The sequence below is a fragment of the Scardinius erythrophthalmus genome, assembly GCF_964197995.2.
Source record: "Scardinius erythrophthalmus genome assembly, chromosome: 3".
In the NCBI taxonomy this organism is placed as follows: domain Eukaryota; kingdom Metazoa; phylum Chordata; class Actinopteri; order Cypriniformes; family Leuciscidae; genus Scardinius; species Scardinius erythrophthalmus.
Genome location: NC_138223.1, coordinates 8,505,430 through 8,528,982, shown reverse-complemented (window position 1 = coordinate 8,528,982; position 23,553 = coordinate 8,505,430).

Here is a 23,553-nt window from a genome sequence, read left to right as displayed (position 1 = left end):
GTGTGAAAGCCTTATTGGAGCTCCAATGAACAGTCAGTTTTACAAAGAGAACAAGCTACAGTCTTATAATTGTAATTCATTAGTGGTGATTGCAATGGCTTTGATTAGACTGACTATTTTTATTGCCTGGTGGAGAATAATATATATATATTTTTTTTTTAAAGTCTGTAAGTAACCACCCAAATCATCCTAGCAAGCTCCTAGCACCACTCATATTTTCTTCAAAAATGTAAATATACAATTTATACATGTTTTATTCCTTATAAAATGCAATAATAGAATGTTAATGGATATTTAAATAACATATTAAATATGTATGGCATATTTTGATGCGAGTGCATGTGTAGGGATGCTTAAGTGTGTGTGTGAGTACACATCTGATAGCATTAGCTAATGATTACTCTCCGATGTTATGAGATTGATGACTGTTAATTATACACACAATTAGTCTCCTAATTAAACATTTATCACACAGTTCAGAGGGAGAGGGAGAGGGAGCTTGAGTTTATGATGGCTTTCATGCCATATTTATCGTGTGTGCGTGCATGTGTGTGTGTGTACAGTTGTACAACTATCTTTGTGAGGACCAGTTTGAGACCCCTTTAAAGGCCTGTTTGAATTTGGTCAAGACTTGGTTTTAGGGTTAAAGTTATAATTAGGTTTAGAAACTAGAGACTGCATTGTGTCAATAAATGTCCTCACAAAGATAGATGTACAAGTGTGTGTGTGTGTGTGTGTGTGTGTCTGAGGTTAAATTACTGCTCTATCCCCCCTGGTTGGGTTTCTTTTTTCCTTCCTGCAGGTTTCCAGTTTTGCTTTTCTTCTGTGATGTTTTTGTTTTTCAGGGATGAAACGACCCATCGGATGAATGCATGTCAGAAAAGTGTGACCCTCTCTCTTTCTCTCTCCTCTCCCCCTTTCTCTTTTTTCTCACTCTCACTCGGTATCCGGAGTTTGCAGGCCTTTCTTTGTGATCCGTGGTGGATAATGGTCATTCCTGCTGCTCCGGCAAACAGTGGATCAGGAGAGCATTTCCAGGTGACCAGAAAGAGACCATGGGACAGAGGGAGGGCTAAATTGTACACAGTAAATGTTAAAATATCAGTTGTGCTGATTAACAACTAATTGTTATTTAAAGACGCACTACATAAATTATTTTCTGTATTTTTGCTGTTTATACATTGCTTGCAAGAAATTTGATTTCGTCAGAATACACTGATAATACACAAATCACAGTGCCCTGTAAATCCTGATTTTAAGTTTTCCATTTATGTTTCTGTCATTTATGTTATGTTTCTCTGCCTATTTTCCTGAACTATTGATATAAACGAATCACTGTATCACACAGAAAAAAAGTTTTTATTTACCAATGCCAATGTACTTTTTGCAGGCATATTTGTCGGCAGTTATTAAGTTATTCTGCAACAAAAGTGTCTAATAATTGGGGTGTTGTTGAGTATTTAGCTGGTCATGTGATCTCAGCATGAGGGTAGACCATTCTTAAATCAAGGCCAATGAAATTACTGAAGCGGCTTATCTCATTTGAGCGTACATTATTTCAAACATATTTTGTTCATTATTTATCATCATATTTCATTTATTTATTTTGGTAACTTTTAATGTTGAACAATTACTTTGGGCAACTTTAAAAAAAGAAATCAAATTTTCAGTAAAATGGATTAATTAAAGTTGTCGAGAAATCAAATTTGACCCTTTTTATTTCTTTAATGCATGTTACTGGATCAGTACGTTGTTTTATAAATTTTTTTTGTGTGTGTGTAAGACTTTATATTACAGTGTCCTTGTTACACGTTACATAAATCTACAGTAATAACAGTAATTTACGCATAATTTCATAAAACTCATCTTTGATCACCAAAATGACATATTTAAATGTTTTTTTTTCACATGATTTTTTTAATTTATGCCTTAAAATAGCTTTAATGTAACTACACCCTTGCTTCATTTAATATACACTAATTCATGAATATGCAAGTTAGCCCCGCCTCCACTCACACAGCTGTACAAGGCGATGTATCAGAATGGGAATGCATTTTATGTATCGCTCTCTACAACGTCGGACACATAACAGTAATTAATATGATTAGCCTTTTGCTTGACTATGTTATCAAACAGCTAATAATGTGTTGCTTATGTTACACAAACCATGTTCCCGCTCTCCATCTCAGAGTCAGAAAGCTGCTTTCTAAAAATCGAAATCCTTAGAAACGTTTTGAACAACTTAGAATGTCAGTGGAGAAAAACATATAACATAAAATCGTAATGTACATCATAAACATAAATCACCCACGCTCTGTATTGCTAAATGTACCTGATTTTTCATATCAACAGAAAAATATACAGGAATAACCTGGCTTCTCTCGAGACTCCCCTGCTTTGCATCAGTTAATTATATGCTAAAGCCCGCCGGCACGTTGACATGTTTGGTTACAAGTTAGTTTGTGATGTAAGAAACACCAGCGATTTCAAACCGAGTTTTTGACTTTTTTTCACTGCAGTTTTAAGGAGAAAATACTCTGTTAACTTTAAGTTAACCACACTCTGCCTTCATTGCAGTATGCAACGCTTACTTTTCACAACCCAATCAACAACCGATGGATAAAGTCAAGTCCCACCCTATGTTTTTTCTCGTTCGATAGTGGTTTCGTATTCTCAGTCAGCTTCCGTTTCATGCTGACTTTTGGTCAGAGTTACTAAGTCTGATTAATTCATCTGCAGGTCTGTTGAATCATTTTCAGCCACCAGCTGTTTGCAGAGACGGCACAGTACGGGTCTCTGAGGAAATTTAGGTAGGTACTACTTTTTCCTGTTCCCACAAAAAGACAGTGGTATCATGTACCCTTCGGTGGTGTACAAAATATATCTCCTGCAGACCTCCTCCTGCACCACCTGACAGATTTAAAGTGTGAGAACAGAGATAGCCTTACAAAAAAAGTACTTTAGGATTACCATGGTACGGGGTATCAGATGCAGATGGTAATACCATTGTACTTTGATAGTTCTACCATGTTGCTGAAAGATTACCATATTCATGTGCTGTTTCGTGTAGCATTCCAAGGTACTTAAAAAAATACCATGGTGTGTTAGCATGGAAAATGACATAAAAACCAAAGTATGACCATGGTATATATCCAAAAAACAATCATATTACTATGGTATCATGTCATTGACATCACAGAAAGGATGTATCAGACATTTGTGGAGTAAAAAAGAAATTTTGCGATATTAAGCAGCTTTTCTCAGAAGCTTTTATTCTTTTCTACTTGTCTTCAACTGTTGTTTTTATGAAAGTCGTGAAAGGAAAAGTGTGTTTACACCAGGAAAAGAGAGGGGGAATGTGTATGTGGTGTGTGTGTTCATATCACTGACAGCCGAGCGAGGTTATGAAAACAGTCATTCTTCCCGTCATCGCTTCATAGCCGGTGATTTAGCGGCGAGCCGCCCCGGTGCAGCAGTAAAACGGCAGGCAGAGATTTACAGTGCACTCTGGGATATCACTCAGCCCAGGGGCCACCTTGCCACATCGTCCCAGCTCACCTGCTACTGTGTTTTACCAGCCAAGCCTGAACACCCCCTACACCCCCCAGACCTCACACACCCCAAACCCACTGGACCTCATTCAGAGAGTTAAGCTTCTGATTGATCAATAGAAACATCAATCAGACCTGACTGATAATAACTTGTTGAATGTGAATAGAGACTTCAAGGATTTTCTGGGAAATGAACTGTACAGAACACAATACAGATGTCATTATTAATATCATTCTCTCTCTCTCTCTCTCTCTCTCTCTCTCTCTCTCTCTCTCTCTCTCTCTCTATATATATATATATATATATATATATATATACACACTCTATATAAACACTATATACTTTATATAGAGTATACTATATATTAATACTATATATATACACACACAACTGAAGAAAACACAAGCCAGTAGAAAAAACACCAGCAAACTAAGAAATCATCTTCATCAGTTTGACAACATATGTGCTACAAATATTCACAATGCAACCAAATACAGAAATGTGCTGGAATTGAAAATACAGAACTCCAATAACATCAAAGCTAGTCAAATAGATAGCTATAGAACCGGGCATCTGTAATCTGAGTTATATTTTACAAAATTGCTGAAACTACAAGATCAGCTTTTCAATATGGGATTTTTAGTTGTAATAAGGTTATTGTGGTCCATATTAATGTTATCACTGATATTTCAACAATGCATAATCAATGTAATTTATCTCTTGAAAATGACCAATTTCATTTCAGATTGTTTAATCTGTCAAATTGTAATATGGACATTCCCGCTCACTGCTGTCATGAACTGCTTATGTAAGTTGCATACCGTGACTAAAGAATCACTGCAAATGTGTCATGCATGACAAATATCTTTCCTCATGATCTTTTTTATATCTGCTATTTCTATGCTAACAATAATTGATTATGTCATGCCTCAATGCATTGTCTGTCACATTTTCTTCAGGGGCAGCGTAATTGGTTTGCCATGCTCTCTCCTCTTGGGCTGAATGCTTACTAGATGACATTAGCCTACTGGTGTTACTTTATCCACTGGTATCTCTGAATGTATTCTTTTAAGGCGGTATCTGCTATTTTATGTGTTCTATGACAGGGTCCCATAAAGATAACAGCATGCATGGCACAAAATGCATCTATATTTGTAGATCCACAGTCCAACTTGTGGCAGATTTGAGATCAGAAATTCTGCTGTATATGAAAAATGCTTTTTTATTAACTTATTATAGATATTCAAGCATGATTATTTATATTATTCTGTAATTCACATGCATTTGATGGACACTATTATCTAAAGCGTGAGGTTTTAGATGCACATAAAATATTATTTTCAGTACATACAAATTCAGGTTTCGTAAGGGCAAACAGCACAAAGTGTTTGTTTGAAGTATTTAAAAACAGATGTTAATAGCATTTATTAAAAAATAATTGTTATGCAGAGTTTTAGGAGTGATGACCCTATTTACGTGCTGGAGTATCAAAATTTGTGGATGAGTCAAGGCATACCTGCACTCTAAAAAATAAAAGGTTATTTGGTTCCATAAAGAGACTTTGACATCCATGGAACCTTTCAAATGTACAAAAGCTTTTTTTATATTGGAAAAGAGTTCTTTGGATCAAAGGACTGTTCACTGAAATGTTTTTTGGGGGGAACCAAAACTGGTTCTTCTATGGCATTGCTGTGAAACCCCCTTTTTGGAAACTTTATTTTTAAGTGTGTGCGATTGACTCAACATCAAACTTAAAAATAAATGCATTAGTGTTGAAATCCTCATTATAGTGCTCTGTTTAATTTATGATTCTGACGGCAATGGCAGTGGTGGTTTTCCATGCTGTCCTGCTCTGACTGGTTAATGTTGTTTTGTTGTCGTCCATGTGACTAATGGAGAGAGCATGTGTTTACTTTCGTCACCATGTGTTTACCTCAAACTACAGGGCCTGTCGTAAATGTCGGCTTGAAGCCTGGCTGTGTGTGTGTGTGTGTGTGATCCTCACCAGGACGGTGTGAACAGGAGCGGAGACATAACCCTTGATAACACCTGTTTCCTGTTTTCAGGTGATCAGTGCTAGATTTGTTGGACAGGGCCGAAGATCAATTGGTCACAGAAACCCCCATCTTCCCCCAGTGTAGAGCGTGGGAAAGTCTGATTGGGTGAGTGTGCATTGAATTATTAACAGAGTGACTGTGTACAGTATATTATTCAGGATTAACTCTGAAAAAAAAAAAAAGTGTATCCGTTTGTGCTCCAATAGTCTACATACAGTGTATAATGTATGTAGTATTTCATTGTATGATATATAAAATATAACAAAGGCACACACACAATCTTTCACTGTGCGGTTATAGTAAAATTAGTTTTGATCACCTTTGATCTGTGTCTGTTTATAGTTCTATAGTTAGTTGTCTTAACCTATAAAAAGAAGGTGATATGTATTTTCTTTATGCTGTTCACAGGTCAAAAAGTCTTTGTCTTGTCCGTGACACTTTTTTCTCTTCCTAATATCTCTATAATGTGACCTGTTGCTACAAACCACATTTTTCTGATAAAAGAACTCATTTATTCTCTTTGTAGCTTTGTAAAGAGACAATTATGTTGTAAAATTTGGGATGTGTGCTCCTCATTCAAAGATGTTGTACCAATATGAAGATGTTAATGGAAAAATGATGTCATGCATTTTAACCTGTAGAACATGTCCAGACGTGTTCATTTTGTCTTTTCTTCTCCCATAATAACCTTTGGTTAAACTCAATTTCAAACTGAACACTCAATTTACTGAAGCCAAGTTCTTTAATTTTGAGGAATGCATGCAGCACTTCAAGAATGAAGTGCATTTCTAAGAATTTCGATATCTTAGCTTTGATTATATTGAAAATGTTCAAAGGCTCATCAATTGAACAGAATGAATGGATGGATGAATGGACGGATCAATGGACAGATAAGTGGGTGTATAAATGGATAAACGCCACTGGCAGTACTATGGTACAGAGATGCTAATACCATGGTGCTTTTGTACTGTGAATGGCTACCATATTTAGGTACAACAAAAATAAAGCTTTAATTAAAGCCATAAAAAGCTGGTATTCCATGGCACATGTCTAAAATTCATGATTAATAGAGATATTATATTGGAGTACTACACACAAGCAGAAAGACATTTTGAGAATGAGATCCTTAATAAATTACATTACTGAAAAGACTATATGTCAGTTTGGCAGATGAGATTTAGTCCAAGTAGAGTGAATTGTCAGTATTTTGGGATGAATTTCTCATATTCCACACCAAACACACACACACACACACACTCAGCAGGGTGATCGTTTCTCCCAGGTCAGGAGGTACATGGGAATTATCACTTTTGGAGACTCTCACCTGTTTTCTTTGTGACCATACAAATCTCTGTGTCCCACGTCCAACATGTGAAACTGCTGTGTATGCGTGGACTCAAACATATGTCTTTCAGATGGTGTCTGTCACAGTGATTTAATGTTCAGGAGTGTGTGAATATATCAGTATATCTGATTGCAATTGATATTGGAATTTTATTTGTTGTTGGGCAGTTTCAGTATAATGTTTATAAAGGTCCTTATCAATAAATTCCCTCTAATGTCTTAAATGGTTCAGCTTTATAAAACTTAAGTAGCAACCTTGTAGTTGCCTCATAGATTTCCATTAATTTAGTCATCGCTAAAATCTACATTTTCAAATGCAAATTTATATCACTTCAAATTCTGCCATAATTTGCTTATAAAGTCAACATATAATTATGTTGGCAGTGGGTTCACAACATGCTCTCTCACCTCACACCTTTTCCTAACATACTGTGATGCGACAGATGGGAAGTTATCACTAGAGAGCATTCATTTCTTTTGCGTTGTCCTCAATAATTATGTGTCAAAGAAAACAGCGCAGACCCATTCAACAACTACATACACAGGAAGCACTCAGTTCAGCATGGGATTACTGTATATCTGAAGGGGTTTCTTTTCTGAAGGGCCTCATCTGTCCAATGAATTTTTGTTTAATTTTTCCTCCTGCCAAATCACTTCATTTGTTATGAAATTAGGCCTTCTGCACCATCCTTCCTTAAACTGGCTATATGTAAGAATTTTCATGTATGAATTTTGCCTGGAAAATCAAAAGGATTAGGTAACAATTATGCGCCTTTCCCGAGAGCCTCTCTTTTGTACTATGAAACGAATGCTTCAGTACGTTCAGGATAATGCCGAAAGAGCTATTATGTACTGTAATGTCAATGTGTTATGCAAAGAAAGGGGATTAAAAGTCAAACTATAGTATCACATAGCCAGAACTAGGCTATGTAGTCTAGTCTCAAATATATTTTATAATCAAAGTATCATAATTTTATTTTATTTACCTCATCTGTCAACATGAATCGCAGGCCTTGTGCAAACATATCCACATCACTATGCTTTCTGCTGATTTCTCACCGCTGTCATTTTTTGTTGTTTCAAGGCCTACTTTATTATAAAGAGGAAAGCGCTCAGCACATATTACATATTCATCTAACCGTCATTCTCAGAAGCTTGGACGGCATCTGGATGTTCTTTAACAGTATCTCTGCAAAGGTATTTCCAACTTCTTTTGAATTGTATGCGAAAAATGATAAACAACTTCGCTCTGAGTAAATCATGGAATTGGATCACGTTCAGTCTCTTGCATGTTGTGCGAGCACGAGCAATACGTTGCTGGCCGCAGTTCACTTAAAGGTAGGGTAGGCAATTTTGGAGGCTAGCAATAGCGAGCTAGCTTTGAAAGCATAAGATCCCACCCTCCCTTCAGAGCATTTCCAAAGCCATGCCTCCAAAACACATGAAGCGTCACGAGACGAGAGAAGGCGTTTAATTACCTCATGTCTCAAAGCACATAACATTACAATAGTAATGACTAAACAAATTACAGAGCTCTTTCTTGTACCACCTGTCTGCTGCAGATTCATTTCGACGTTGATAGTGTTGACAGAAAATCAAAAATCCGAGCCTGAGAACGTGAACAGCTCTCGTAATTACAGTTAAGACATGCGTGAGACTTCCACAGATGTACATCTTTATATATTTAGACTACTTCTATTGTTGATTGCTATCAGAATGCGAAGAGAGTTTTAAATTAGTATTACAAAAATTGTTAATAAAAAAATTTGCCTCCCCAAGCTTAAACTGCCTCCGATGTCGCTAATAACAAAGGGTTCTGAATTCTACATATGATATATAGCACCTTTATGTGATTGTTATTTTCGAAATGAGGGTTACCTGAATCTTTTGAAACGGGTTTGATGTTTATGTTGCTCTTTATTTTTACAAAATGATTTGGGCATTTAGATCTCGTGTATTGACAATGTCCTGGTATTATCGCTTATTGAATAATATTTTTGCTTCAGAATGAGAAACTAATTAAGTTATTCATGTTTAAGAATCATAAATCACAGAAGTGGGGATCAATTGCGGAGAGTAATCAATTGCGGAGAATTATACAAATCAGGGAATGATGCAAATATAGCCTCAAAATTGTAATTTGCACAGCAAAATTCAGTTCTGTGCGCTTCCGTTCCATGGAAAGCAGGCTGAAAAACCATAACGTTAATCTATAATGACCCTAATTTGCATAAAAAGGAGGGCCTATATTTGCACATTTAGCGCCTGGTTAAACTGGATTGGGGGGTTAGTGAATAAGAACGGTTTCGGCGTTGAAATACAGCATGCAACTGTTCACTGAATTCCCCACTGTGTGTCTTGCCATCCCTTTTTTATCTCTTTATTTACTCACCCTCTCTTTTTTATATAAATGTCAGTTGTACATTGCGCGAGTGATGATCTAAAAGCTTATAGAGAGAGAAAGGTCAGTCGTGATGGTTAATTGATTTTATAGTGACATTGGAGGAGAGTGGAAGGAAATTGCTGTCTCTTATGAGTCCCATTTTACCCAGGGCTAACATGACACTGTGACAGTATTATTTGGCTCAGCAGTCTGGGAAAGGCGGCTATCATATTGCTATTATATCACCCATCCACAATCATTTAGATTACACACACAATTCTCTCACATCAATTACGTTATTATACCCAAAGACATTCGCAGACAAACTGAGGACTGTAATGCAAAGCCTATAGCGGGAGCGACGCACATTCACGCTAACACATCCACTGTTTAGGGGGAGATTGGGGTTTTATTGGCCGAGCCGGTGGAGCGGGACTGCAGGATAATGGGTAGTTATCCTGCCCGCCGTTTCGGCTTGCCAGAGCACAGAGTCTTCACGAATAAAACGCAAGAATCGCTGTAATCGGAAGCTAAACAGGAATTTTTCCGAGGGCGCAGGGATGTTTAGCCCCCTGCTGATTGGCCTGGATACCAGGGGCCCGAGCAATCTCATTCCACTTTACAGAGAGAGAGCCTTGTCAAGGTCAGCAGAATGTAAAGTCAGATTGAAAGGGAGATAGGAGGGAGATGCTGTTAGATTCACTATATCTTTCTGTTCTCTTTCCATTACAGTGACTCATATTCAGTCTGACACTAGACTTTAAACCCGGGCATGGTGGATAACACGGGAACAGAGAGAGCTCACAGCTGTCACTCATGATGATTGATTGGCAGGGGCTTGTTTGATGGTTCACTAGAGCTCATTTGATCTGAAGAGTCCCAGTTGTGTTTATGAGTGTGTGCTTATGCATAAATGAATACATACTTTAGACAAGTTTTTTTTTTTTTTTTTTTTAAAGAGCAATAGTGAGTTAATGTCAGTAGAGTAAAGTAAAAGTTGATATATTTATGTTTATACATTAATAAATATTATTTAATGCCATCGAGCAGGGATTTTCAATCTTTTAGATGCCATGGAGTCCCAAATATGATCATCCTCGTGTGAGGGATGCCATAAACACCCAAATTATACACTGAAAAAAATATATTATAAATATAAACTTTATATTAAGTTACAGTATATATTTTTTTCTACTCACTATAGTATGCAATGTACTATAATGTACTGTTACATGTATAATTTATGTTTAATTGAAAAAAAATTATAAAAAAAAATTAATATTGTATTTGATAAAAATTAATCTATTTAATATATTAATAACTAACTTTTTATTTTAATCACATTATTATTATTATTTATTTTTATTTATTATAATTATTATTATTATTATTTTTTTACAGTTTTTCTCTAGACTTCCACAGACCCCAACCACCCCCCAGGGTAATTCTTTTGATTAATAAAAGCATGTGATTTTCAATGTATGTTACAACATCAGTCCATGCGTTAAGCTAGAATCCGTTGTAATATCTGCAGTATTGCCATATCTGATCTTAAATGTTTTATGATTGAGATCTCAATGAGTTCACATTCTGTGCTCTGAAATCAATACCTGTCACTGTCTATCAGTAGAAGACATATGAGCTACACAAAGACACACACACACACACATTTAATCACATGCATTGTCATTTCAGATTTAAAAGCAAAATGACAATTATTTATTTATTAAATGATATGTAAAGATCCTGTTTGATTGATAGTAGACTTCAAACTGCAGCATGATTAGTGTATATTCACACAAGCATGTGTTAAAATAGTTATATAATAATTTAATATAATAATAGTTGTTATAATCCACAGACTAACATAATTATAATTACACTAAGATGTAATGGCTGCTGAAGAGGAATAAATTACATTTCAAAATATATTACAATAGAAAACAGATAGGCTGTTTTAAATTAATAATATTTAACAATCTCAGTCTTTTTACTGTATTTTTGATCAAATACATGCAGCCTTGGAGAGCATAAGAGGTTTATTTGAAAAACATTAGGAGAATATTACCGACCTCAAACTTTTGAACGGTTATGTTGAGAAACATAAAAAATTAAGTTTGTGTTGACGTGCTAAAATCATGTAATCTAATATTTTTTCAAAAATTTCATAGTTCCGTTGACTCTTTTCACTGTTGAAAGCAATGATTGACAAAGATGCATGTGTTAATGCCATCAAGTCATCACTGACAACTCGGGCATACGTTATGCATCAAGATACCAAATGATAATTCCAATACCTCAAATGGCAGTAAATTTGAGACATTAGTGTACTCAATTTGTTCTGAAAGAGATATGTGGTCTTTTATGTAAATGAATGTAGCATTTAGCATTGTTGCAACTGTATATAATTGAGCTAATATGTGTATTAGGGATATGTTTAATTTAGAGTCAGGCCCATCAGAGACAATAACTGTTTTGAATGCACTTAAGCATTGTTTAAGTCGTATGGCAAAAAATTCCAATTCCAATTTATCCCACAATGCAGGAAATGGATGACTATAACGATCCAACCTGAATTAAGCAAATTAAGGCTGCAACAATCCTTATCTAAACCTTTGTTCTTCATTTCTGACCAATGCCAATTTAGCTGGTCTAGGCTGTTTTTCCCCAGCAGTTTGCTTTTGGATTTCACATTCAGCAGGCAAATTAAAGCTTTTTCGAAAGCCAAGTACCTACTTTGATTCTGAGGGAATTACCAAATGTGTTTCATAAGTGAAACGGAGGATTAATTGATTCATTGATAAATGTAATGACGTTCTTTTCACATGCGACATCTCCGTGGTAGAGCCCGCGTAGTCTATTCATCTACTGGGATACGAGAAGTCGAGAACTGACAGTAATTACTGCAGATGAGGCGACTGACAAGCTTATCAAACGGGATTCAAAAACCAGCGGCAACATCAAAGAAGTGCAATTTATACACATCAAAAAACAGCTTTAGCCCTCGGTGCTTCACTTACACACTTACAGCGCATCAAACAACTTAAGTGCCCGTGCTTCACTCCAACAATACATCTGTCTCTCTCTCATGGCGATCACTCGAAGTACCAAAAACAGCTTGTGGGACTTATCAAATAGTTGTTTTTAGGAAAAATCAAGAGTGTCAAACCATAACGTGAACAAAGCTGAAATGTCTGCAATGCCTCATATTCATCGTTTATAATACTGTGGGAGGTGATAATATTTAACTTTGGCAACATATTTAGAATTTTAGTAAATCACTGATCAGTCAAATGTGTCAGATTGTATTACCATCCAGCATCCAGCTAATACTAAGATGATCACAAGCAATATATGCTCAAAGGTTTTAGAGATGGGCAGATTGGACAATAAAATAATCTTTGACTTAATTAACATTTTTAATGAGGAAAATTCAGCTTTGAATTTAAGTGCCCCATTGAAGGGTTTTGTTGAAGGACTCACTTTGTTCACAATGAACAAGACAGCACATTACATAGATTATTTTTTGAAGTTTACTTAAACACTGCTACCTTAAAGAGAAAGTTCACCCAAAAATATGCATTCGTTCATTCGTCTTCTGTGGAACATATAAGAAAATATTTGGAAGTTTTTGTCTGTATATTGAAAGTCAGTGAGGTCCAAAAGAATATTGGGCCCCACTAACATTCATTGAATGAAAAAACATTTTTCAAGACACCTTCTGTTGTGTTTTGACATATACAGAATTTTCATTTTTTGTAAACTATCCTTTTAGGAACTGTATATAGAAAACCCATTGCCTGGCATATATAAATTCAGCTTGTTTTAATTTTTAGAAGTACTAGAGTTTTTAAGCAATTAGTGTTTGATAAATTAAAGTCAGCGTGAAAAATAAGTCGCTATAGTCTTTTCTTCCCTGTTGTGATGTAAATCCGAGTGAAACGGCTTCTTGAACAATGTAGGGCAGGGCTTGATTTTGTCCATTGAGAATTGATTGGATCATTGGGTGGTTTGTTATTGGATGATCTCATGTGAGTGACAGGTTGCCCCGCCCTCACGCCAGTTAACACATCATCATAGAAGAGATGTCACTGCAAGAGAGAGGGGAAGTTCTTTTGATTAAGCATTGAGGGCACATATAAAAAATAATAATAATGTGCACAAATAAATCATTTATAATAAATACTCCAATATTCCATTGAAAAATTAGAACTGTCAATTTTGATTTCACGGTGACTTTAACATAGCACATTCTAACCAGCGGTTGTCTTTTCTCTTTCACCTGCTGTTTGCAGTGGAGTTAAGAGCAGGTTTAGAGTAATCTACTCTGGCAGTCTGTTTCAATGGACACTAACAAGTGAGTGTGAAAGAAAGGCAGCTCTAATGTCTCAATCATTTACTGCTCATTGGTTTCTACCTGAGCTATTCATCGGCCCACTGCTTAACAGAGGAAATGCATGAGTGTAACCATCCGGATCAACTCGTTCATACATTTGAGCATACACACGTGTGCGTACATGATTAACACTGTATTTCTTTTTTTAATTTTACGCCAAGCCGATTTCCTTTGCGCTACCCAGAATTCATATATACATGCCGAATATCTTTGAGAGACTAGTTGCGTCCCAATTTGCATACTGTCAAACCATGGGCAAGATGAGAATTGGTGCATCCCAAATCATACGAAAATCAAATGTGTTTAAAATAGTATGCCTGTAAAAGTGCTTGGATTGCATGACTTACTATTTCTGATGGATTTTCAAACTGTGTATTCATGCATGCTTTTTTGGCTACTACACTTTGCGCAAAAAAAGGTTTTGTGAAGGTTCTTTTGCAACTCTTTGAGTGAGAAATGGCAAGGAATGAAACCTCAGTCTGCAACACAGTGTTTTTTTTTTTATAACTTTTGCAACATGAACTCGTAAGGTAATGAATTTACCTTTTGAGCTAAAACAAACAGCATTTGACAAAGGGTTCTGTGAAATCACTATACCATTTTATGACATATTATATCATAATATTGGCCCACTGAAATATTGTATATCACCAGAAATGTACATACTATAAATTGAGATGCAGTGCATAGCTTTTATTCGGTAGTAACCCGAGCACAAAAAGAACTACAAAATTCGACTGCTTTACGGCATACGTCACTTCCCCCACCACTTCCTCAAATTTGGACGTGAGAGGCCAACCAGCGTTTGTTTTCGGCTTTCGTGCGTATGTTTTTGTCATGGGGGCTGTTTACACCTGACCACTTCATGCGTTTTCTCAGATCGGATAGCTATCCGATCGTGAAAAGACCAGGTGTAAATGCCCTCCGAAACGCATTCGAAGCGGATTTGAATCCGATCGCTCAAACCACTTCAGGAGGAGGTCTGTGCCGCATTCCAGACGAAACTGGACAAGTGTAAATGCATCTGGTTGTTGAAACCACATATGTAAATTGTACTCCTCCCAAAAATGCTAAAAAAATAACTAAATAAACGTGTGAAAGCGTGTTATATATAGGCATTATGTAATGTTATAGCCAGATATGACGACGCTACTGGAACACGCATCGCCACAGATGAGAAGCTGAGCATCTATTCATTAAGCCAACGTGCAAACTATCGCAAATCAAAGTGAAAGTAAGTCGCAGACGCTTAACACACAATCATCATCATCATTAAAAGTAAAGAAATGAAATGATCTTACCAGGGCTGTTGCCGCTCTCTCTTATTGCGGTCTTTGATTTTGAAATTTTAGCTGATGATCAATAAAATGCAGCTCATATCTGTTGCTTTCGGTGACGTGCACTCCATTAAATCCGCATATAGCGCGGGAATTGAAGATCGGATTTAAATCCGTTTCGCAAAAACACATTTATGTGACCAGGTGTAAATAGAATCGTTTTGATAAATCTGATAGCTATCCGATCTGAGAAAACGCATGAAGTGGCCAGTAAATAAATCTCTTATTTGTAAATTTGTTTGCATTCTATGTTGTATGTTGTTGCGCTTGCTTGTAGTATGTCGTTTTTTTACATGCTGTTCATTCATCCATTGCTGATAATTAGACCAGTCCAATAATTTCCACATATGTCTAGCTAGCTTTCGATTATCAGAGCTGTTAACAGACTTGCTAACAAACACTCGTTTCTCTTACGTGTTTTTTGCGTTATGTTTTATTGCCTAGCTTGCCTCACGAACTAGTTTGCCAGCTGAACTCAGGTGTTGTGAGCCTGAGGTGTATTTATCACGTAGTCCTGAGGGATATCAGACGACTCTGTTGACGTTGATTCTTGCGATTATCATGAGAACAGTTTTCAATATCTCACATAATTATCAGGACATAAATAACGTAGAGGTTGTAAATAGTGTAAACGAGCACAATTTGCAAACTATTATGATAAATTGCAATAATCATGTATTCGGAGTCTATCTGTGCCTGTTCCATGCCCGACGCAGGTACCGGTGTACGGAGGGTGGAGGGGTATTTACGACAGTGCAAGTATTCTACAGCTACTCTAGGGGTCGCTGTTTGACAAAAACACAATTGTTACACAGTGTGCCTTTAACTTTATTACTTAATAATATATTATAATAATATAATAATAATAATATATTACTTAATTTTAAAGGGTTAGTTCACCAAAAAATGAAAATTCTGTCATTAATTACTCACCCTCATGTTGTTCCAAACCCGTAAGACTTTCGTTCATCCTCGGAGAACAAATGAAGATCTTTTTGATGAAATCTACGAGCTTTCTGTCCCTCCATTGACAGCTACGCAACTACCACGTTCAATCCCCAGAAAGGTAGTGCGTTGGAGATTTAATATTTTGTAAATAGAGTGGTAAATTATGTTTTTTGCGCAAACAAAGCACTTGCGTTGCTTCATAAAATTGAGGTTAAACCACTGGAGTCACATGAATTACTCTAATCATGTCTTTACTACCCTATCTTGGGATTGAAAGTGGTAGTTGCGCAACTGTCAATGGACAAATCTGCTCTCAGATTTCATCAAATACATCTTAATTTGTGTTCCGAAGATGAACGAAAGACTTGCGTGTTTGGAATGAAATGAGGGTGAGTTATTAATGACAAAATTTTCATTTTGGGTGAACTAACCCATTAAGATAAACATGCTTTCGCAACCTATTTTACTTCCATAAACTTCCATAGCCTTATTTATGAGTGCAACTGTAAGAAGCAGGGCAAAAGTTTATTTGTTCTTCATCAGACAATTAATTATATTTATTTACATATATATAATTTTTATATAATTATAATTATTTATATATAGGAATAATATGCACTCACTGATTAATTGTATTCTAATAAAAGGTCATTTTGTCAATATGTTGTTACTTTAAACCAAAGGAGATTCATTTGATAGCCTGCCAGTGATTGTAATTTCAGGGAGAATAGCATGAATTAAATGTTGTATAGGTCACGTTCAAATCCAGTTTCAGTGTAATCCAGTTTCAGAAAGTGACCAACTACAAGGAAACACAGAGAGTACTTCTTTTCAGCCCCCCTTTCTGTGTGTGTTTGTGTCTGTCTCACCCTTTTCACTCTCTGATAGCTGTTAGGTGGTAGATAAAGAGATTGGAGTGTTTTATTGATCTACAGCAAGACCAATGACCTCCAATCAACACCTGCCAAGACAGTTTAGAGCTCGCGTTCTGAAACGCTCACGAGAACACACACCTATAGATAAACACCCCCATCGCTTTCCTTACGCATCGACAAGCGCTCAATCAGCTAATCAGGGTTAACGAGGAAGTGTGTACATTCAGAAATCAAGCTCAAGCGGAGATTGAAATTGAATAAAGAGTTACCACTGGTTGCACCACTGAAATATGGTGTCCTACATTACGTTCATCTCAGTTCCATCCCCTCCTCCCTCTTTACACATTAGTTAGCCAATTACTGAGTGGGACTGGGGAAGGGGTCATATTCTCCAGAGGAGAGGGAAGTGTCAGACACCGCTAGACTTATATGCGTGCACACACACACACACACACATAAGACAAACTAATAATTCCAGAGAGATCATACTGTATGTGCCTGCCTGTACATATGCATATTTGTTTTGTAGTAAATGTATTTATTACATTTATATTTTTAGACATCTTCATACTCAAACTTACAATAAGGTAAGGCAGAAATGTCAGTTACCATACAATATATTTCAGCTACCTAACCTGATAATTGCATTATATTATATTATATTATATCATATCAATCATATTATATCATATTATATTATATTGCTGCATGCTAAATAGGCTCCAAAAATCACACAATTTATAAATAATTTAATTATCAACTGACTGTATTATCTTGCTTATTGCAAGGCTATTTAATAAATAATGGACATTTATATTTATTTAATATATAAATAATATACATTTATTTTATTACATTTATATTTTTAGACACTTTCTTACTTAAACAATTTACAAATAAGGTAAAAACATAAATGTCAATTAAGTTGCCAATATAATATATCAGCTACATACCCTGATAATTGCCTTTTATATTATATTATATTATATTATATTATATTATATTATATTATATTATATTATATTATATTATATTATATTATATTATATTATATTATATTATATTATATTATATTATATTGATGTATGCTAAATGGGCCTCAAAAATCACACGTAATAATTTGTACCGTACAGTTGATTTTGTTATAATTATCAACTGGACTGTATCTTGCTTATTGTAAGGCTAACAAATACATAAACAATGGACAGGAAATATAGATCTGAGTCTATTATTTTATAATGTGAGAAGAGTGAGGCTGTGGATTGATATGAAACTATACCAAATATATTTGAAGGCGTATATTTGCTCAGATTGACCAATCAGAATCAAGCATTCCAGAAAGGCGTGTATTAAATGTAACTAATAAATAATCAGTAAATAGTTTAGTCATGTAGGTATATGCAGTGTACATGTTGTTTTTAAAAGTGCCTTATTCAACTATAAATGAATAAAAATATACATATTTTTACACTTTTTTGGAACTTTTTTTCTTTCTGTTTTACAATGCTTTTTCTGCTCTGTTCCAAAAATGCTAATTGTTCCATCAGGCCAGAAGAGTTGGTCTTTCTCTGTGTGTGTGTGTGTGTGTGTGTGTGTGTGTGTGTGTGTGTGTGTGTGTGTGTGTGTGTGTGTGTGTGTGTGTGTGTGTGTGTGTGTGTGTGTGTGTGTGTGTGTGTGTGTGTGTGTGTGTGTGTGTGTGTGTTATTATTAGACAATCAGTTTCACCGCCTTGCCAGTCCACTACCCACAATTCCAGTGCTGCACTGGGACTTTCCTGATGAAAGAATGTGAGTATGTGGTTGTCTATTAAGATATGTAAATTTCTAATCTCTCAAAGCCCGCTTTCACACCATCCTCTCCCTCTTTCTCTCTCCCACACTCTTCCCTCGCTTCTTTTTCGCTGCCTCTCATGTCAACAGCAGTATTATAGTGATTTGTGTAGTGTATTTCAGAACTGTCTTTTGAGAGCACAGCTCATTGCTAATTAGAATCATAGAGGATGAACAAAGCTGGATGTCAGGCTTTAATTAGTACAGCACAAATGTATATTTCAGCACACACACTCTAGGCAGGTATTCACAAACACTTTATGCACATCAACACTTAAAATGCAATTATACTTCTGCCAATCACAGTCGTCACCGTCTACAGCAGCTGCACTGGTGACACTGTAATACCTCAAATCTTCTGCTGAATGTTCCTGGTGTCCTGCTGGACACCACAAAATCTATGGGCGCGGAACATTCCCAACAGGCACATCTGACCGTTCTGGGGAAAAATTAAACAAGAGCCAGGGAAAGACAAATGAGATTGGAAAGACACAGATAGGTGTGGACAGCATAGGACATGCATCATCAGGAATCAATGACGCGTATGAAGTTAAGCCGAATATGGACGTTTACTATAGGTTATACTGTCAGAAAACGATGCAAATTGATTAATGTGGATGATGCATTGTAAGGGTGCAAATGAGAAACACTATTATTCGTGAAAGTGTTGTTCCGGTTGTATTGTGACCATCCTTAATGAATGAATACCATTCAAAAGTTTGGAGTCGGTAATGTTTTTTTTTTTTCCCTATGTGTCTCTTATGCTCACCAAGGATACTTTTTTAACCAAAAAAAATATAACTTTTTTTATTTCAATACATTTTAAAATGTAATTAATTCCTGTGATGGCAAGGCTGTATTTTCAGCATCATTCCTCCAGTCTGCAGTGTCACATGATCCTTCAGAAATCTTTCTAACATGCTGATTTGCTGCTCAAGAAACATTTCTTATTATTATCAGTGTTGAAAACAGTTGCTTAATATCTATAATCATTCATGTTTTTTCCATGATTCTTTAATGAACAAAGTTTAAAAGAACAGCATTTATTTGGAATAGAATTCTTTTGTAACATTATAAATGTCATCACTGTCACTTTTTATCTATTTTAATGCATCTTTGCCTAATTAAAATATTAATTTATTTACGGGAACAATCGTACTGACCCCAAACCTATGAACCGTATATAAATATATATAAGTTGTTTGTTGAAAGATTCTGAAATATCTGGCAATTAAAAACCTTGATAGATAGATATATCGGTCTATTAAGAGATGACAAAGTTCTACTATTATAATGCAACACTCAGACAATAAAAGATAATGAAGCTAATAAAACTGGGGAGAGGAAAATGCAACTCAGTGTGTGGAGCATGTTAAGGAGTTTGGTCCAATATACTGATAATCTACAAGCAGCTCAGGGAGACTTTCTTGAGGTTTTTTCATTTCTTTTGTTGTTGTAAAAGTCCATTATAAATTCCATATATTTTTTGATTTAGTTGAAAAAAGGCAAACACAATAAAAACACACTGGCTTAATTTCAGACTATATAATGAAGGTAAATTTTAGTTAACTCAAGGATGTCAAGTATTGTCATTTTTTTAGGTAAGTTTTATAATATGTTTAAAATGTTTGAGAACATAACTTTATAACATTTATTTTTATAGGCTGTTCATTTCATTTTAAATAATTATATTAAAAATATGTAAAAAAAATGATCAAAATGAACAAAATTGATATAATGATTCAATAAATCATCAATCCCTCTTCCAAAACGTGTTTTTGTCTTACCGTGATTCACTATGGTAAGCCAGTTATAAGTGTTTTTATATTTTAGACCTGATGGGATGGTTTCCATGGGAATTTTGCAACGCATTCTCATCCTAGAGCGTCATATACTGACGCTTTTGACATTTCGTCTACATCCAACGCACATGGCACCCTTTAGCGTCAATATGAGACGCAGATAGCTTTGTTCGGTTATGGGTAGGTTTAGGTCTGGGGTAGGGTTAGGGTTAGACCGCTAGGAGGCGCCTTCTGGCCCATATCTATCTGCGTCTCATATTGACACTAAAGGGTGCCATGTGCGTTGGATGTAGACGAAATGTCAAAAGCGTCAGTATATGACGCCTTGGGATGAGAACGGGCTGGAATTTTGTGTACACAAGTCACTCGCTCTTGTGTCTCGTCATATCTGTAAATGGAGAAAATTTGCTCCAGCTACTTTGACGAGTGTTTGGTGCGGGAGTCGAATAGGTTAGCTTTCACAACGAGTGAGAAAGTTTGACATGGAGCAGCTAAATCACCCGTTTAAAAAAAAAAAAACGCCGAACAGAGATGAGTCTGTTGGCATAAAGAGAATGTGACAGAGCTCGTAATAAAACCAGAATCAACATTGGTTTGGGTTTCAGAGATGGCGAGAGCTGAGGCATTTGATGTGTTGTAAAACTGATGGACAGATGGTGTTTTATTACTCAACAGGTGAGTAAGGTGTTTAACTGAACAGATAAATTGCCATGTGTCGCTCTCTAACAGAGTTCATTGTAAAGCACTGTCTATTGTGAAGGGTCATTTCATTATGGTTGGTGTAGCGCTGTGCTGGAATTTATTTTCAAGGAAGAACCGTATTAATGGGTAAAGCTACAGTAACATATTCAGCTAGTCAGCCTGAGATCTTTTCCATCTAAACTGGTTATATCTCCCAAGCCTAGTAGTGAATGTTTAATGAGCAGTAGAATAATTCATCCACACAGTCAAGCACAACCAAAACAATGTTCTTCTGCAAAATGCATGCAGTTAACAAATTAACATTTCTATTGGCCAAAACATTTAATATTTCTTTTATTTTTACATTTTTGCGAATTATTTTGTTTCATAGTTGTTTTATTGTTTAAATATTGCTGAACTGGATGTTTAAATGGTATATTCCTTTGTGACAACTTACCCCATATATGTTCCAGCTATTGGAAGCATGTCATCTTTTTGTGGTTGGTAACAGTGGAAATGTCCTATAGTTTTTTTTTTTTTTTTTTTTTTTTTTTTTTTAGCTAAGGCTGTGTCTGTATAGAAAATGACTTTCAAAAATAAATCCACCCTGAGGAATATTCATTGGAGTAAAAAGTGAAACAACTAGCACAAGTTTCCCTTATAGCCCTATGTAAAAAAAAAAAAAAGTATTATTACTAAATTAATGTATGTGACTATATTACAGAAACACTTTTATAGGCTATATATTTTCATAAATATATTTTTTATACATTTATCTCATTAACCATTAACATTTTATTGCAATTTTGAAGCCATATCAAATCTCCATTTCTTTTCCATTTTTTCACTCTCTCTCGCTCTGCCTCGGGTCTTATAGGTGCTAGACGGGGAGACATTTAATCGGCCGAATCGAGCTTTCATATCTATTACAAAAATCAAATAATGCACCATGATTTACTCCCCCTAGCAACCAAGGCGCAGAGCCATAGCAACTGGCATAGCCCAAGGTGCTAGGTTTAATCAGGTTGAAAATATTTCAATTATTGTGTTGGTTTTGAGCGTGTGCGTGTGTGTGTATGTGTGACCTAACTCGGGATCATTTTGATTTTAACAGGTAGGAGAAATAGTGTGGTAAGAGGAAATGGAATCACTGGTGTTTTACCTTTGTGTTGAAGTGTGTGTGTGTGGGGGATCGGTGACATTTGATTCTTGACTTTCCTGACAGAATCTGTGGACAAAACATCAAATCTTATCCAGCTGATTTTAAATGAGTCTCTCTCTGTCTTTGTCTCTCTGTCTCTCACTCTCTCTGTTGTTTAGTGTTAAATATTCACGCAGCTCGTTCACAGTCCCAGGAAGACGCATCAGCTCCCATTTAGCACTTGGTGTTTAGGGAAATACCACCCGAAACCTGGAAACCTTCAGGGGATAAACACAACTCGCAAGGATAACTCATATAAAATGTGTGAGTACACGTGCCTGTATGTGTGTTGGTGTAAGTGTGTGTTCTAGTTTGATGTCCTTGGTAGGTTGCACACTAAATGAGCTATGGCTGTTATTACTGTGTCTGCTCACCCTAGCGGCCTGGGCAGAGTTCAACCTGAAATTAGTCACGCCTAATACTGCGAACCGCTGGAGTGCTTTGCCTAGAAGGCCAAGAGTAGCCAACTGCTGCTTCATATTAGCAATAGCATACAGGATTGGTGATAATTAAAGGTAAAAAAAGAATGAATCTTTAGTCGTTAAAATCACATGGACCTGGTTTCACAGACAGGGCTTAGATTAAGCAGGATTAGGCCTTCAGTTAGAACATTTAAAGACCCCCTGTGGTGAAAATCAAGCTTTTAATGTTGTTTATATGTCTATGTGGTCTTTTTAATATGCTTTAAGAAAAAACATGTACAAATGCATAAGTCAACACCATTGCTGAGTATTTTCTCCTTAAAAGTGCTGTGAATCAAAGACAGTCTCAAAAACTTGGTTTGAAATTGCGGGTGTTTCTGACGTCACAAACTACCTTGTAACCAATCAGGACAACGTGTGATCGTCAACGAGTGGATCTCTGAGCTGGTGTGAGTGAGTGGAGGCGGGACTAATCAGAATTTTCGTAGAACTGTGTTTACTAAATGAGGCAAGGGTGTTGAGTTACATTCAAGCTATTTTAAGGCATGAAGAATTTATTTTCAAGGAAAAAACGTGTAGGCTAAATATGTCATTTTGGTGATCAAAGATGAGTTTTAAGGGATACAATTATTGACTACAGGGGGACTTTAAGTGGCTTTTATAAATGTGCACCTAGAAAACATTACTGGTGTGCATCTTGAGACAAAACAATGGCTCTGATATATT